This window comes from Pseudophryne corroboree, chromosome 9 (assembly GCF_028390025.1).
Source record: "Pseudophryne corroboree isolate aPseCor3 chromosome 9, aPseCor3.hap2, whole genome shotgun sequence".
NCBI lineage: Eukaryota > Metazoa > Chordata > Amphibia > Anura > Myobatrachidae > Pseudophryne > Pseudophryne corroboree.
This window is the reverse complement of record NC_086452.1, coordinates 245992784-246009724: the sequence shown is the minus strand read 5'-3', so window position 1 is coordinate 246009724 and position 16941 is coordinate 245992784.

The window sequence follows — 16941 nt, the reverse complement described above, 5'->3', positions numbered from 1 at the left end:
CTTCCATCCTCATGTGAATCTGAACCACTAGCCATGAACATAGGCCAGGGCCTCAGCCGTTCCTTGCCACTCCGTGTTGTAAATGGCATATTGGCAAGTTTACGCTTCTCATCAGATGCTTTTCATTTAGATTTTTGGGTCATTTTACTGAACTTTTGTAGTATACTTGACGACACAGAGGTAGAGTAGTGGACTACTGCACCGTACTGCTATATATTATATACTGGTGGTCAGCAAAATTCTGCACTGTCCTCCTACTATATATACTGCACACAACTAAAATGCACCACAGGTATGGATGGATAGTATACTTGATGACACAGAGGTAGGTAGAGCAGTGGCCTACTGTACCGTACTGCTATATATTATATACTGGTGGTCGGCAAAATTCTGCACTGTCCTCCTACTATATATACTGCCCACAACTAAAATGCACCACATGTATGGATGGATAGTATACTTGACGACACAGAGGTAGTTAGAGCAGTGGACTACTGTAACATACTGCTATATATTATATACTGGTGGTCAGCAAAATTCTGTACTGTCCTCCTACTATATATATATATATACTGCGCAAAACTAATATGCACCACAGGTATGGATGGATAGTATACTTGATGACACAGAGGTAGGTAGAGCAGTGGCCTACTGTACCGTAATGCTATATATTATATACTTGTATTCAGCAAAATTCTGCACTGTCCTCTTTCAAAGTAAAAAAATATTGCAGTACACACATCACGTACAAACTACACACAGATGGCCTTGGTGCGCGTACTTGCTCTGCCGTGCGTGCGCATATTCACAATTTGCATATGGACGCTCCCGCGGACCTGTGTATTAGCGCGTGGTATGAGTATTTATGGTAGAGTTTGTGAACGCATGGAAAAGCCATCAAAACACATTACATATTTAATCCAAATAGTGCACATTTTACACATAGCCTCCCTGCATCACAGCAGCAAGTTACAGCAGTTTAAATGGTTTCAGAACAAAGGGATTCACCTTTACAGGATAGGAGGGGACAGAACAAAGTTATAAGGTGGTGTTTGGTATCCAGCTGTAGGGTATTTTAAAGGTAATATTCCGGTGTTGGTTTGAGGAAGATCGCATGTTCCTGCAGACAGTTATGTGCAGGAGCAGAAAATAGATATAAACTGTATTTACTGCACATTATGTATGTGGCGGGAATCCAGAGGAGACCACCCACAAGAGCAGTTGGAACAGACATCGCCCACCTATTCAAACCGACCTATGACCTCTCCTGTACTGTAAATGACCATCCCTGTGTCCAATGGACAAAGAGATTACAATATCCATTGTGTTAAGTTTTGGAAGAATTGTATAAAGAGAGCCTGCTGCGGGCCTGGTCTGAGACAAGTCTCACAAAGTTATCTATCAGATGACCGAGGACCAGATCTGGGTAGCGCGGCGAATCCACTCACGTATGTGCCATTGATAGTAGCCATTATTCTGTTGTATTGTATTGTTTGTATTGTAACCCCCTTTCAGCAATAATACGCTGTAGTGTCGGAACCCAGTGGTTTAACTACAGACTGGTGTCGTGTCTTCCTTTCCCTGCTAAGGTTTAAAGTGTATTATTATCGCATTACATTGCTGTATAAGGTTTGAAGTGTATTCATTGGGTGTGTACGCGCTGTGTGTACTTTGTACCGCCAGCGCGGCGTTTGTACGCAAAGTCTGTACACGGTACGGGACTCTGTACGCTAACAGCGTAAAAGGTGCGTAGAGTGTGTATTAAGTTTAACGGCCACAGCAGCTACATGGTAAAGTGTATTTAAAGTGTGTATAAGGTATAGCTTTTCATTCCTGTTGATAAATCAGCATTATCACCTCTTACTATATATACTGCGCACAACTAAAATGCACCACAGGTATAGATGGATAGTATACTTGACGACACAGAGGTAGGTAGAGCAGTGGACTACTGTACTGTACTGCTATATAATACTGGTGGTCAGTGGACAGCAAAATTCTGCACTGTCCTCCTACTATATACTACAATGCAGCACGGATATGGAGCATTTTTCAGGCAGAGAACGTAGATATTTTCAGCACACTGAGCACAGATATTTTCAAGCACACTGAGCACAGATATTTGCAGCACACTGAACACAGAAACTGAGAGAACGCTGCATGTACTTTCCCTATCATCTCCAATGCACGAGTGAAAATGGCGGTGACGCGCGGCTCCTTATATAGAATACGAATCTCGCGAGAATCCGACAGTGGGATGATGACGTTTGGGCACGCTCGGATTAACCGAGCAAGGCAGGAGGATCCGAGTCTGCCTCGGAACCGTGTAAAATGCGTGAAGTTCGGGGGGGTTCGGATTCCGAGGAACCGAACCCGCTCATCACTAATAGTAAATTAGTGTAGATGGTTTAAAAAAGTTGCATGAAAATGCGTCCGATAAAATTTGAGTTAAAACTCAACACAAATAGATTCAAACACGAATATTAGTGAATAAACTCCCCAGTGTCAGATTGGGGCATAAAGATCACACCTGGGCAGTACTGCAAGTATGCCGGTATACAGTAGGGCGGTACTGCATATCGGTAAGAAATTGCCAGCTGGTACACAGTACCGCCGGACTGACCGCCATGCTTGCAGCCTGCTGCTGTGTCACGGGAGGAGAGGAGAGCACAGCGCGGTCCCTCAGTGCTCAGTCCAACTCTGGTCTCCGGCGTCAGTGTGTATCTTCTCAAATTAGGAGACAGTTCGTTAGCCAAAAAGAGCTCATGGACAAGCAGCCGCGGCTCCTGATTGGCTGCCGGTCCGCAAGCTCTGATTGGCTAATGAACCGGCACCTCATTTCAGAGGACACAGGCCGCCGCTGCCAGAGACCAGAGTTGGACTGAGCACTGAGAGACCGCACTACACTCTCCTTTCCTCCCCTTCCACAACAGCCGTGGGTGAGCAGCAGTGGAAGGGAGGTAGTGGGGTGCCGTATATTGAATGTGACATATGTGTATCTGGCACTGTGGGGCATATGTGTAGCTGGCATTGGGAGCATATATGTATCTGGCACTGGGGCATATGTGTACCTGGCACTGTGGGACATATGTGTACCTAGCACTGTGGGGCATATGGGTACCTGGCACTGGTGGCATATGTGTATCTGTCACTGTGGGGCATATGTGTAACTGCCAATGGGGGCATATGTGTATCTGGCACTGGGGGCACATGTGTACCTGGCACTGTTGCTCATATGTGTATCTGGCACTGTGGGGCATATGTGTATCTGGCACTGTGGGGCATATGTGTATCTGGCACTGTGGGGCATGTGTGTACCTGGCACTGGGGGCATATGTGTACCTGGCACTGTGGGTCATATGTGTATCTGGCACTTGAGAGCATATGTGTATTGTCAGGAATCAGTGTTCAGTGGTATCTCACTTACTAGCATGCTGGTGTGCAGGCCTCCGGAGGTCACTGCCCCAGTTAGTTGCTGCATCAGTACCCTGTACACGGAGCGAAGTTCCCATTATCACTGTGTAACCTGAAGTCCATCCAGCATGTTCCCCGCTGTGTGCCCACCATCTCTACAAAATGGGCGCCGCCATGACACTTGCGGTCAGCTGACTTGTAACACCCAATCCTGCGCTGTGTCTGCACACATGATTCAAGCATCCAATTCCTGCTAATCAGGGGTATAAATCCAGAACATTGGCTCAGTCTCATTGCCTTGAACAATGCGTCACATCCAGTGCACAGCATCTCCTGTCTTCAGTCTCCTGTTTCCAGTGATTTCCTAGCTCCAGTTTCTCTGTGGAACTACAGGGACCAGCCATCCAGCTCTGCTACAACTCCTTCCACAGTCTGCTTCCACTTCTACATGCAGTGAGAGAATCTCTCCAGGTGCTGCCTTACCATTCTCACCTGTGTGTTGCTAATCTGCATTCAGCACTGTGCTTTTGCATCGAGCACTTAAAACAACCAACTTGTAAATTACCAATTACCTGCTATAGCCTTGCTTGGCTCTGTGGACTTTGGGGGTAATTCCAAGTTGATCGCAGAAGGAATTTTTTTTAGCAGATATAACATGTGCAGAGAGAGTTAGATTTGGGTGGGTTATTTTGTTTTTGTGCAGGATAAATACTGGCTGCTTTATTTTTACACTGCAAATTAGATTTCAGATTGAACACACCCAACCAAATCTAACTCTCTCTGCACATGTTAAATCTGTATCCCCTGCAGTGCACATGGGCCCTCATTCCGAGTTGTTCGCTCGGAGATTTTCATCGCATCGCAGTGAGAATTCTCTTAGTGCGCATGCGCAATGTTCGCACTGCGACTGCGCCAAGTAACTTTACTATGATGAAAGTAAGTTTACTCACGGCATTTTCATCGCTCCGACGTTCGCATTGTGATTGACAGGAAATGGGTGTTACTGGGCGGATGCACGGCGTTTTAGGGGCGTGTGGCTGGAAACGCTACCGTTTCCGGAAAAAACGCAGGAGTGGCCGGAGAAACGGTGGGAGTGCCTGGGCGAACGCTGGGTGTGTTTATGACGTCAGCCAGGAACGAAAAGCACTGAACTGATCGCACAGGCAGAGTAAGTCTGAAGCTACTCAGAAACTGCTAACTCGTTTGTAATCGCAATATTGCGCGTACGTCGGTCGCAATTTTAAGAAGCTAAGATTCACTCCCAGTAGGCGGCGGCTTAGCGTGTGTAACTCTGCTACATTCGCCTTGCGAGCGAACAACTCGGAATGAGGGCCATGGTTTTGTCCAATTGCTACCAAAATTCCTGCTGCGATCAACTTGGCATTACCCCCACTGTGAATATCTACTGACTGTGTGAATCTACTGCTGTCGGTTTCCAGACCGATTACCGGAGTTACTTATTGCCTGTATATACTGCCAGCGGTTGCATTACTTACCTACTGCATATTGATCCTGGGGGTAATTACATGATTCAAGAAGAAGAAGAAAATGTCCAAAGTGTGGTGCACAAAATATTACATAGTAGCTAAAATATAACTTTTATTAGTATTCTGAGTAAAAGATGTTCATAAAAAGCAAAAAATTAATTTAAAAGAAAAAGTGTAGAAGTGTCAAAAGAGATGAAAATGTGTATTAAAAAATCGCTATATGTGAATAGACTCCATGAAATATTTTTCCATAAAAATTCAGGAAATGGAAGGAGAGAAAAGTATCTGTGCCCAGTATATTCTTGGGTACAGTATGATCTCCAAAAAATATCAATCACTATTAAATCTATGGGACCTTATGGGCTCATTTTTCATATAACTTTACATCTTAAGGTATGCCCTAATGGGTAGAGTTCACAATGTCCTAAAAGGGTGTCATGCACCTAGGTCTCTAAGCCTCACAGTTAGACAAGTCAGCTGGACATATCAGTTTTATGTGTATAATACATTAATAGGTGCTAACGCCCACTTGTGGATATATCCAAATACATACCCAAGATTAGATATTATATCATGATACATTAATATACTGGGCACAGATACTTTTCTCTCCTTCCATTTCCTGAATTTTTTCAGAAAAATATTTCATGGAGTCTTTTCACATATAGCGATTTTTTAATACACATTTTCATCTCTTTTGACACTTCTACACTTTTTCTTTTAAATTAATTTTTCGCTTTTTATGAACATCTTTTACTCAGAATACTAATAAAAGTTATATTTTAGCTACTATGTAATATTTTGTGCACCACACTTTGGACATTTTCTTCTTCTTCTTGAATCATGTGATTGTAGTCTTTGTGTCCTTGGTAGCACCCCCCACTTTTTCTGATAACTTTAGAATGAAATTAAATCAATAAATCTTTCTGGGGGCCTCTACTTAAACAATACTTACCTGTACTTTGGCTTGTGCGCCCTTATCTCTAGCAATTTGATCCTGGGGGTAATTCCAAGTTGATCGCAGCAGGATTTTTGTTAGCAATTGGGCAAAACAATGGCCCTCATTCCGAGTTGTTCGCTCGTTGCCGAATTTCGCTATATTGCGATTAGTCGCTTACTGCGCATGCGCAATGTTCGCAAAGCGCATGCGCTTAGTTATTTTACTCAAAAGTTAGGTATTTTACTCACGGCATTACGAGGATTTTTCTGGTGATCGGAGTGTGATTGACAGGAAGAGGGTGTTTCTGGGTGTAAACTGGCCGTTTTATGGGTGTGTGTGAAAAAACGCTGCCGTTTCTGGGAAAAACGCTGGAGTGGCTGGAGAAATGGGGGAGTGTCTGGGCGAACGCTGGGTGTTTTTGTGACGTCAAACCAGGAACGAAACTGACTGAACTGATCGCAGTGGCAGATTAAGTGTCGAGCTACTCAGAAACTGGTAAGAAATTTCTATTTGCAATTTTGCAAATCTTTCGTTCGCAATTCTGCTATGCTAAGATACACTCCCAGAGGGCGGCGGCTTAGCGTGTGCAATGCTGCTAAAAGCAGCTAGCGAGCAAACAACTCGGAATGAGGGCCCATGTGCACTGCAGGGGAGGCAGATATAACATGTACAGAGAGAGTTAGATTTGGGTGGGGTGTGTTCAATCTGCAATCTAATTTGCAGTGTAAAAATAAAGCAGCCAGTATTTACCCTGCACAGAAATAAAATAACCCACCCAAATCTAACTCTTTCTGCACATGTTATATCTACCTCCCCTGCAGTGCACATGGTTTTGCCCAATTGCTATAAAAAATCCTGCTGCGATCAACTTGGAATTACCCACCCTGTTACCATTGGCTTCCAAGCAGGCCATCAATGTTCACCATTGGCTTCCAGGCCGATCATCGCTGTTTGCATATCACACTGGTTTCCAGACCAGCCCATTACCTGTGACTGTTATTATACCTCTGTTAGCTTCCTTGCTAAAAGCCATCTGTATTGCCATTTGCTCCAGTTGCTGTTTATACCTCTGTGTGCTAAATAAACATCATTGTGCACATGCACTGGAACTTACTGCAGCCTCCTCATTTCCTCCACCGCACCACCACTGACCCACTAGTGCCCCCTCCAGGAACAGACACAGTTACAGACCTGTAATTGAAATAGGAACGTGTGCCAAGTGGCGCAATGCAGCTATGGTACATAAAGGTTTAAAAACAAACGTCACCACGTTTGAAACACAGAATGAAATACAAAAGGTATAAACCTCCCTAATACAGTCAGCGCAAAAAAAAAGGAAGAAAGGTAAAAATAGAAATACGTCCCTGATATTGGTGTACAGGTTCAGATGTTTCTGTCCAGATTCTTCAGGTAAGCAATGTCCAATGTGCACACTCCAAATATAAAAAGTAAAACAAAAGAAACAGGACAACCAATGTGTAGTATATCTCAATAGTCATAAAGAATGTCTCTAGAGAGATTTGCAGATGTCTAATTCCAGCGTACCCCACTCACTCAATTATCGGTGAAAATATGCCCATCAAGGTATCTTTGTACACTCTTAGCAATCTCCTGCCGTATTCATACACCCTCAAAGTGTGGAGTGAAGGTGAGTATGGAATAGAATAATTCGTAAGATGTGGAGCGTACCCCAAAACTCACAGAAGAGAGGAAGGTGTGAAGCACATCAAGGTATCTTTAAGGTGTAATGAGTCTCACACACAGCATACCCCAACCCACACTTGGCAATATAGCACGTTTCCTATCAAGGTATCTTTATACGGATGGTTAGTATCCTTCCTCAAAATCCTCTTCCTCAGAAGGTTCCTTATATCCTTGGTTTGTCACAAAAAAGACAAGAAGAGGAACCAATGTGCAGTATGTATCCAATAATAATAAAGGTAAGTACAAAGGCAGCGCTAGAATATACCTCCTTTTAGAAAGGTAAGTATATATGTTTCCCAGTGACCTTACACTCTTTCAATCATCCACTGGTATGATCTATTCCACCTCCCAGCATAGAAAGAGGATGATTTAAATAAGGGGTTAGCAGAAGGTAATTTGGCAAATGAAACGGTGTACCCCAACACTCACAGGAGCCTCACAGGTGTCAAAACACATCATGGTATCTTTTAAGGTGTGACAATCTCCATATGCTGCGTACCCTAACTCACACGTGAGAATGAGGAGCTGCTCCTATCAAGGCATCTTTACATGATGAACTGGACGCTCCTACTCCAAGTCATGATTTTTCACAAAAACATGGATTTATTGAATTGTACAAATGCCACATATACAAAAGTCCACAATGGAGTTAAAGTGCTATGTTCTTATTTATGTCCCTGTATGGGTTTTTATGTGCTTGTTTATTATTTTTATACTGTGATGAAATATCCAAATCTCTCTAGAGACATTCTTTATGAATATTGAGATATACTACACATTGGTTGTCCTTTCTTCTTTGTTTTACTTTTTAAATTTGGAGTGTACACATTGGACATTACTTACCTGAAGAATCCGGACAGAGACTTCTGAACCTGTACACCAATATCAGGGATGAAATATCCATATTTCTACTTTTACCTTTCTTCCTTTTTTTGCGCTGAGTGTATTAGGGAGGTTTATACCTTTTGTATTTCATACAGTTACAGACCTGACAATTTGTTCAAGGCCCATGGACCTGTACGGCGGTCAGAGTGTGGGGGCTGGGGCCCTTCAAAGTTTAGTGTCATGACTCGATGGTCAAGAGGCTGCACAATAGCAGATTATACAGTTTCTGCAAGGGATGTCTTCCCGACTGGACACTATACAACAGTCCCTTCCAAGTTCCATGTCTTTAGCTCCATCTTCAGCTCCAGTTACCAGTTGCACAGCTTCAAGTTCTTCAGTTGCTTCTATTCCAGTGTCTTGTCTTCATCTTCCTATGCCGAGTATGTTCGATGGCAACACCAAAATGTGTTATGGATTTTTGAACCAGTGTGAAGTACACTTTGAATTGCTGCCGCACAACTTCCCGACACCTAGAACAAATGTTGCATACATTGTGTCCCTCCTGACTATGCCTGCCTTGAATTGGGTCTCACTGTTATGGGAGTGAGCAGATTCTCTTCTAAACAACTATACAGAATTTATTGCTGCATTCCGTTGCATCTTTGATATACCTGGGCGTAAAACATCATCTGCTTCCTCAGACATCCTCTAGATTCACCAGGGAACATGCACCGTGGGACAATATGTCATCCATTTCCAGACATTGGCATCAGAGGTTAAGTGGAATAACCAGGTGTTGGTTGCTGCATTCTGGCATGGACTGTCTGATAGTATAAAAGTTGAGTTGGCTACCCGAGATCACCCAGAGCAACTGGAAGCTTTAAGTTCTTTATGTGTAAAGTTGGACTTGAGTTTACGCAAATGAACCAGTGAACATTCTCGAAGTGACCCTCTCAAGCATTGAGTTATGCCTCAAGTACAGTCCCTACCCACTGCTTATGATGAGCCTATGCAAGTGAATAGGTCCCATTTAACCCCTGAAGAGCCATCAAGAAGGTTATGGGAAAGACTGTGCTATATTGTGCTGCTGCTGGTCACATGATTGGTTCCTGTCCTACTCATTCGGGAAACACCAGATCATAACTTGCAAAGGAGGAGTCAAGTTACAAACTTTAACCAAAGCTCCTTCTTCTTGAGAGCTCATCCTACCTGTGACCCTGGGAACACAGAGTGGACTATATACCTTTTCTTCTTTAGTAGATTGTGGCGCTGCACAGGCTGCAATCGACAAGATCCATTTTCCTGTTTCAAAGTAGTCTCGCCCAGTCTACCTCACTGCTGTGGACGGTTGTCGTATTGCTGAGGACAATCAGCAAACTAAGCAAATGGTCCTGGGAGTGGGCTTCCTCCATTCCAAGTTCATTGAACTTTCGGTCATCCCTAAAGTCACTTATGAGATCGTACTGGGTATGCCCTGGCTTCAATTACACAATCAACAAATCGACTGGTCCACACTACAGCTCACAGCATGGAGTCCTTCCTGTTTCCACTCATGTTTGGCTCAAGTCCGGCCCGTGAGATCTTCAGGTTTAAAACCCCAGTCCGAACTTCCTGAGGCATACAAGGACTTTGCTGACATCTTCAGTGAAAAGGCTGCTAATGTTCTGCCTCCTCATCGGGAATGGGATTGTCCCATTGATCTTATTCCGGGGAGAAAGCCAATCAGAGGACACACATATCCTCTCTCCGTTCCTGAAACTCTAGCCATGAGTGAGTAAATAAAAGAGAATCTGCAAAAAGGGTAATCCATCCTTCCTCATCTCCAGCAGGAGCGTGGTTTTTCTTTGTCAACAAAAAAGTTGGTGGATTACGCCCCTGTACTGATTACCAAGGATTAAATGATATTACCAATAAGAACAGCTACCCCTTGCCATTAATTACAGAACTATTTGACAGAGTCAAAGGTGCCAGTATGTTTACTAAATTATGTCTCCATGGGGCTTACAATCTCATTAGGATCCGAAGTGGTGATGAGTGGAAAACCGCCTTCAACACCCGCGATGGCCACTATGAATAGCTATTGATGCCCTTCGGACTAAGTAATGCCTCGGCGGTATTCCAGAACTTTGTCAATTAAATATTTCAAGATGTTCTGTACAAGTATGTGGTAGTCTACCTCGATGACATCCTGATCTTCTCCCGTGACTTGGCTTCCTATCTCCAACAAGGGAAAGAGGTTCTTCGACGTCTTCGACAGAATCATCTTTATGGTAAATTGTCTAAGTGCACTTTTGAAGCTTCTTCAATGCCCTTCCTAGGGTACATAATTTCCGATTCTGATCTTCAAATGGAACCAGCTAAGTAGGAAGCCATAGAGAACTGGTCTCTTCCCACTACACTCAAGTTGGTTCAGCGTTTCATTGGCTTTGCCAACTATTATAGAAAGTTCATTAAAGGATTTTCCACATTGGTAGCCCCAATCACTTGCCTCACTTGGAAAGGGGCAAATCCTTCCCAGTAGTCTGAAGAAGCACTGTCTGCCTTTCAAAAAATTAAGCAAGCTTTTGTTTCAGCCCCTGTGTCACAGCAGCCAGATGTCAACAGGGTTTTCGTTCTAGAGGTGGACGCCTCGACGGTTGGCATTGGTGCGGTCTAGTCCCAAGCTGGCGCTGATGGTAAGACTCACTCTTGTGGATTTTCCTCCCTTAGATTCTCACCCGCCGAGATGAACTACTCCATCGGTGACCAGGAGCATCTAGCAATTAATCTGGCCCTCGAAGAAAGGAGGTATCTGTTGGAGGGCGCAAAGTTTCCCATTACCATCTCTACCGACCATAAAAACCTCCTTTACTTAAAGGCAGCACAGTGTCTAAATCCTCATCAAGCAAGGTGGGCCTTATTGTTTTCTCATTTTAATTTTAAGTTGCAGTTTCATCCTGGCTCTTTGAATGTTAAAGCGGACGCTTTATCACGCTCCATGAGTTCCAATGAAGAATCTTCCATTCTCAATCCTGTAAGTTTTGCTTCCACTAATGTATCTCCAGTCCCACCTCCTGGCAAGATGGTAATTTCTCCTGAGCTTTGTCCAAATCCCCTGTCTTGGGATCACAATTCCAAGTTCACTGGTCATCCTGGGATCCTCAAAACTTATAAGTCCTTGTCTCAATCCTACTGGTGGCCTCATATGAAAGCCGATTTCCAAGAATTTGTGGCTTCATTTCCTAAGTGCGCCCAGCATAAAGCTCCTCATCAAGCTCCTGCTGGTCACCTGTTGCCAAATTCCATACAAAGTAATTCCTGGTCTCATCTATCGATGGATTTTATTTCGGATCTACGTCCCTCCAAAGGGTATGATACCATCTGGGTAGTGGTTGACAAGTTCTCTAAGATGGCCCACTTTGTTCCCCTCATTGGCTCCAAAACGTGCACAATTATTTTTACGTGAAATCTTCAGATTACATGGATTTCCAACTGAGATTATATCCGACCGTGCAGTTCAATTTGTGGCAAGATTCTGGCAGGCCTAATGTTCCGCCTCGCAAGTCAAATTCAAGTTCTCTACAGCAAAAAATCCACAAATGAATGGGCAGACAGAGAGTGTAAACCAGGAGCATGAGACCTTTATAAGACTCTACATCTCTTCTTCACTAGACGACTGGGTAGATTTACTGCCTTGGGCTAAATTTGCTCATAATTTCCTTTATCATACAGCCACTGATACTACCCCTTTCTTTGCAGTTTATGGTCAACATCCCAGAGTTCCGGATTTTCAAGATCTTCCTATTGTTGATGTACCCACAGCCTCTTCAGTTCTTCAGCAGTTCTCTCAAATTTGGAAAAGATTCCTCTCTCTCTCTCTCTCTCTCTCTCTCTCTCTCTCAATAAAGCATCTCACCAGTACAAAGTTTTTGCTTATCGGAAAAGGCGAGCAGTTCCTAGTTTTAAGCCGGGTGATAAAGTCTGGCTATCCACCCGTAATCTCCATCTCAGAGTTCCTTCTATGAGGTTTGCTCCATCGTTCATTGGTCCTTTTTCAGTTGAACGTGTCATCAATCCAGTGGCCTACAAGCTGAAGTTACCTCCTTTATTTAAAAATCCGCAAATCATTTCCTATTTCTCTCCATAGACCCCTGATTCTTATCCATTTTCAGAAGGCTCTTCCTGTGGATCCAAAATTTCAAACTCATTGGGGCGTAGAGTACGAGTTTGATAAAATCTTGGATTCCCATGGTCGGTATGGTCATCTACAGTATCTGATTGACTGGTCTGGGTATGGTCCTGAAGAGAGGAGATGGGTCAATGCCACTGATGTACACGCTCCATGGTTAGTTCAAGCTTTTCATAGACTTTTTTCTTCCAAGCCCCGTGGGTGTTCAGTGCCCACCCATAAAAGGGGGTATTGTCAGGAATCAGCTTTCAGTGGTATCTCACTTACCAGCGCGCTGGTGTGCAAGCCACTGGAGGTCACGGCCCCAGTTAGTTTCTGCATGAATACTCTGTCCGTGGAGAGCAGTACCCATTATCACTGTGTGCCCTGAAGTCCATCCAGCATGTACCCCGCTGTGTGCCTACCATCTGTACAGCATGGGCGCCGCCATGACACTTGCGGTCAGCTGACCTGTAACACCCATTCCTGCACTGTGTCTGAATACATGATTCAAGCATCCAATGCCTGCTGACCAGGGGGTATAAATCCAGAATATCGGCTCAGTATCATCGCTTTGAACAACACGTCACATCCAGTTCACAGCGTCTCCTGGCTCCAGTCTCCTTTCTCCAGTAATTTCCAAGCTTCAGTTTCTCCATGGAACTACAGGCACCATCCATCCAGCTCTGCTACAACTCCTTCCACAGTCTGCTTCCACTTCTACATGCAGTAAGAGACTCTCTCCAGGTGCTGCCTCATCATTCTCACCTGTGTGTTGTTATTCTGCATTCAGCACTGTGCTTTTGCATCCAGCACTTAAAACAACCACCTTGTAAATTACCAATTGTCTCCTGCTATTGCCTTGCTTGGCTCTGTGAACTTTGTGCATATCTACTGACTGTGTGAATCTATTGCTGTTGGTTTCCAGACCGATTACCAGAGTTACTTATTGCCTGTATATACTGCCATCGGTTGCATTACTTACCTACTGCATATTGATCCTGTTACCATCGGCTTCTAAGCCGGACATCGATGTTCATCATCGGCTTCCAGGCCGATCATCGCTGTTTGCTAATCACACTGGTTTCCAGACCAGCCCATTACCTGTGACTGTTATTATACCTCTGTCAGCTTCCTTGCTAAAAGCCATCTGTATTGCCATTTGCTCCAGTTGATGTTTATACCTCTGTTTACTAAATAAACATCATTGCGCACATGCGCAGGAACTTATTGCAGCCTCCTCATTTCCTCCACCGCACAACCACTGACCCACTAGTGCCCCCTCTGGGAACAGACACAGTTACAGACCTGACATGTATAAGGCACTGTGGGGCACATGTGTACCTGACACTGGGGGCATATGTGTATCTTGCACTGTGGGACATATGTGTATCATGCACTGTGAGGCATTTTGTGTTCCTGGCACTGTGGGGCATATGTGTATCTGGCACTGTGGGGCATATGTGTATATGGCACTGTGGGGCATATGTCTATCTGGCACTGTGGGGGCATATGTCTATCTGGCACTGTGGGGGCATATCTAGCCCTGTGGGTCATATGTGTATATGGCACTGTGCGGCATATCTATATCTGGCACTGTGGATCATTTGTGTATCTGGCACTGTGGGGATATCTGGCACTGTAGAAGCATATCTGGAACTGCTGGGGGCATATGTGTATCTGGCATGGTGGGGGTGTATCTAGCACTGTGGGGCATTTTGTTTATTTTGAACTGAAGGCATTTTGTGTATCTGGCACTGTGGGGCATATATGTATCTGGCACTGTGGGGCATATGTGTATCTGACACTATAGGGCATATGTGTATCTGACACTGTGGGGCATATGTGTATCTGGCACTGTGTGGCATATGTGTATCTGGCACTGTGGGACATGTGTGTATCTTGCACTGTGGGGCATATGTGTATCTGGCACTGTGGGGCATATGTATCTGACACTATAGGGCATATGTGTATCTGGCACTGTGGGACATGTGTGTATCTGGCACTGTGGGATATGTGTGTATCCCGCACTGTGGGGGCATATCTAGCACTGTGGGGCATATATATATCTGGCACTGTGGGTCATATGTGTATCTGGCAACGTGGGTAATTTGTGTATCTGGCACTGTGGGGGCATATCTGGCACTGTGGGGTAAATCTGGCACTGTAGGAGCATATCTGGCACTACTGGGGTCATATGTGTATCTGACCCCCCATGTGTGTATCATGCCCCCATTTTAATTGCCCACTCTCCGTGTGGCATGTGGCTAAACCAAATTTTTAGTTGCGCGTGCTGAAGGCGCATGCAAACAGTATCACCTCTTTTTCTACTTGCACCACTGCATCAGGGTAATGCAGTTATAGGGGCACATGTTTTAAGGGTGCAGCCAGACATCAGAGGAAGTGATACCAGCCACCACAGAGACTTGATTAACCATAAAAACGTGAATGGTCTGGGACCATTTATAAATAATAATAGTGCATGCATGGTAATTTACCAGATTGAAACTAATGATATACTGTAGTGAATACACCATAGTCCTGATAATGCAGTATAATGTACTGTATCATATGTATAATAATTAATACATGATGGTGATCCTGTTTTTATATATAGTGTAGCCACACTTATTGTCACTGCAATTTGGCTGCAGGGCACTCCCAATGTGCCTAGTCACACCCATGCCTTAGTACGCTGGGCTGTGTCTTTTGCCGCTCAATGCAATGTCAATGGTGCATGGGTGTAACTAATATGTAAGCTCACACCAGCATGTGCGCACATCATGGTTAATGAGGCGCACCCACGCCTAGTTGCAGCCACGATGAGCATGACTACATTTATACCATAATAATGTAGTGTACATGTTATATCCCCCACCCCACCCCCAGAAATGACTGGCTAGTATCCAAAACTCAATGAGAACTGCATTCAGTCTATAAAAGGCAAAATACATTACATTGTAATTAGAAATGCATCTATGTTAGCTCTCGCCACTGGGGTGACTTAATTGTATGTTAGAGAATGCAGAGTTACAATGCAATTCCATTCGATGGCAGAGATTGTGTTCATTATGATAAAGTATATAGCCACAAAGAGAAGGGGGCAGGGGTGTGTCGTGACTGCCCACTTTGAATGGCAGGAGAGCGAATCTTGGTGTAGTTTTTATAGAAGCTGTCACGATCTCTTGCAGTACCACTGTGCTGCCACTAGTGTTACTTTCCTCAGTGTTGCAACCCCAGCATATTCCAGCTTGTCTAGTCTCGTGGTTTGTCTGTGATCTTTCCTGGCCAGTTCTTTGTCAGATTCCATACTTCAGGTTCCTGCTCATCTGGTTCTTTGCATTTTGCTGATCCAGTTCCTTTGTCTTCTGGTCCCATGTGTCAAAAGAGTACAGCCCTTTCAGTTTTTTCCTAGCAAGTGCATTCCTGGACATAGCTATATTATTCTCAGTGCATTACTAGTTCATTGTGCACTTGGCATTCATTGCACATTTGGTTAACCTGATATCTAAATTCCAAAGTGCATTCTGTTGTTTGTTACAAGACTCCTGTTTAATTGCAATTGCCAAATGCATTCTTGGACATCATTGCAACAGTATATTATTCACAATGCACTTCTGGTTCATTGTTCACTTGGTTAACCTATATAATTGCATTTAGTAAGTACATTCTGTTGTTAGTTCTAAGACTCCTGAATGCCTGCAATCGCCAAGGCATTCCTGGACATTGCTATTTTATCTTCAGTGCATTCCAGGTTCACTGTGCACTTGAGTTACCTGTGTCATTGCAATCACTAAATGCATTCTGTTGTATAACCTATATAACTGCATTCACTGAGTACATTCTGTTGTTTGTTCCAGGACTCCTGATTACCTTAAATCAACAAAATGCATTCCTGGACTTTGCAATTATTACCCACAGTGTATTCCTGTAACCCTGCATTTACCACAGCATTCAGCATTTCCAAGTGCATCTGATGCTACACATCTCTCCAGTGAGCTCAGGAGACCCAATGCATCATCAGTTTTGGACTGTCCTTTATTATATTTGTTCATTATAAGACTAGCCCCTGAGACTACGTTATTATTGACTTAGTGTTATTCTTTGTGCGTGAGTAATCTAGTTTGTTTCAGATCTATAGCCATGGTACTTCTGATTTCTCAGGGCATGCACACAATTTCCTTTTAGACACCCAACATAAGCGAACCAATATTCACCAGCTAACTGACCCTCTAACAGAATACCAATGTATCCTTTTATTGCATAGTCTGGAATCTGGACCCTAGAGGAGGGGATGGGACCTCAGACAGTAGGGTCCAAAGGGAAATTCCCCTGTAGCCCTGTAAGCCAGATCGATCCTGTATACCTTAATATTAATTACACATTAACTTCTTCATTTGCCCTACATTGACATTGAAAAAATT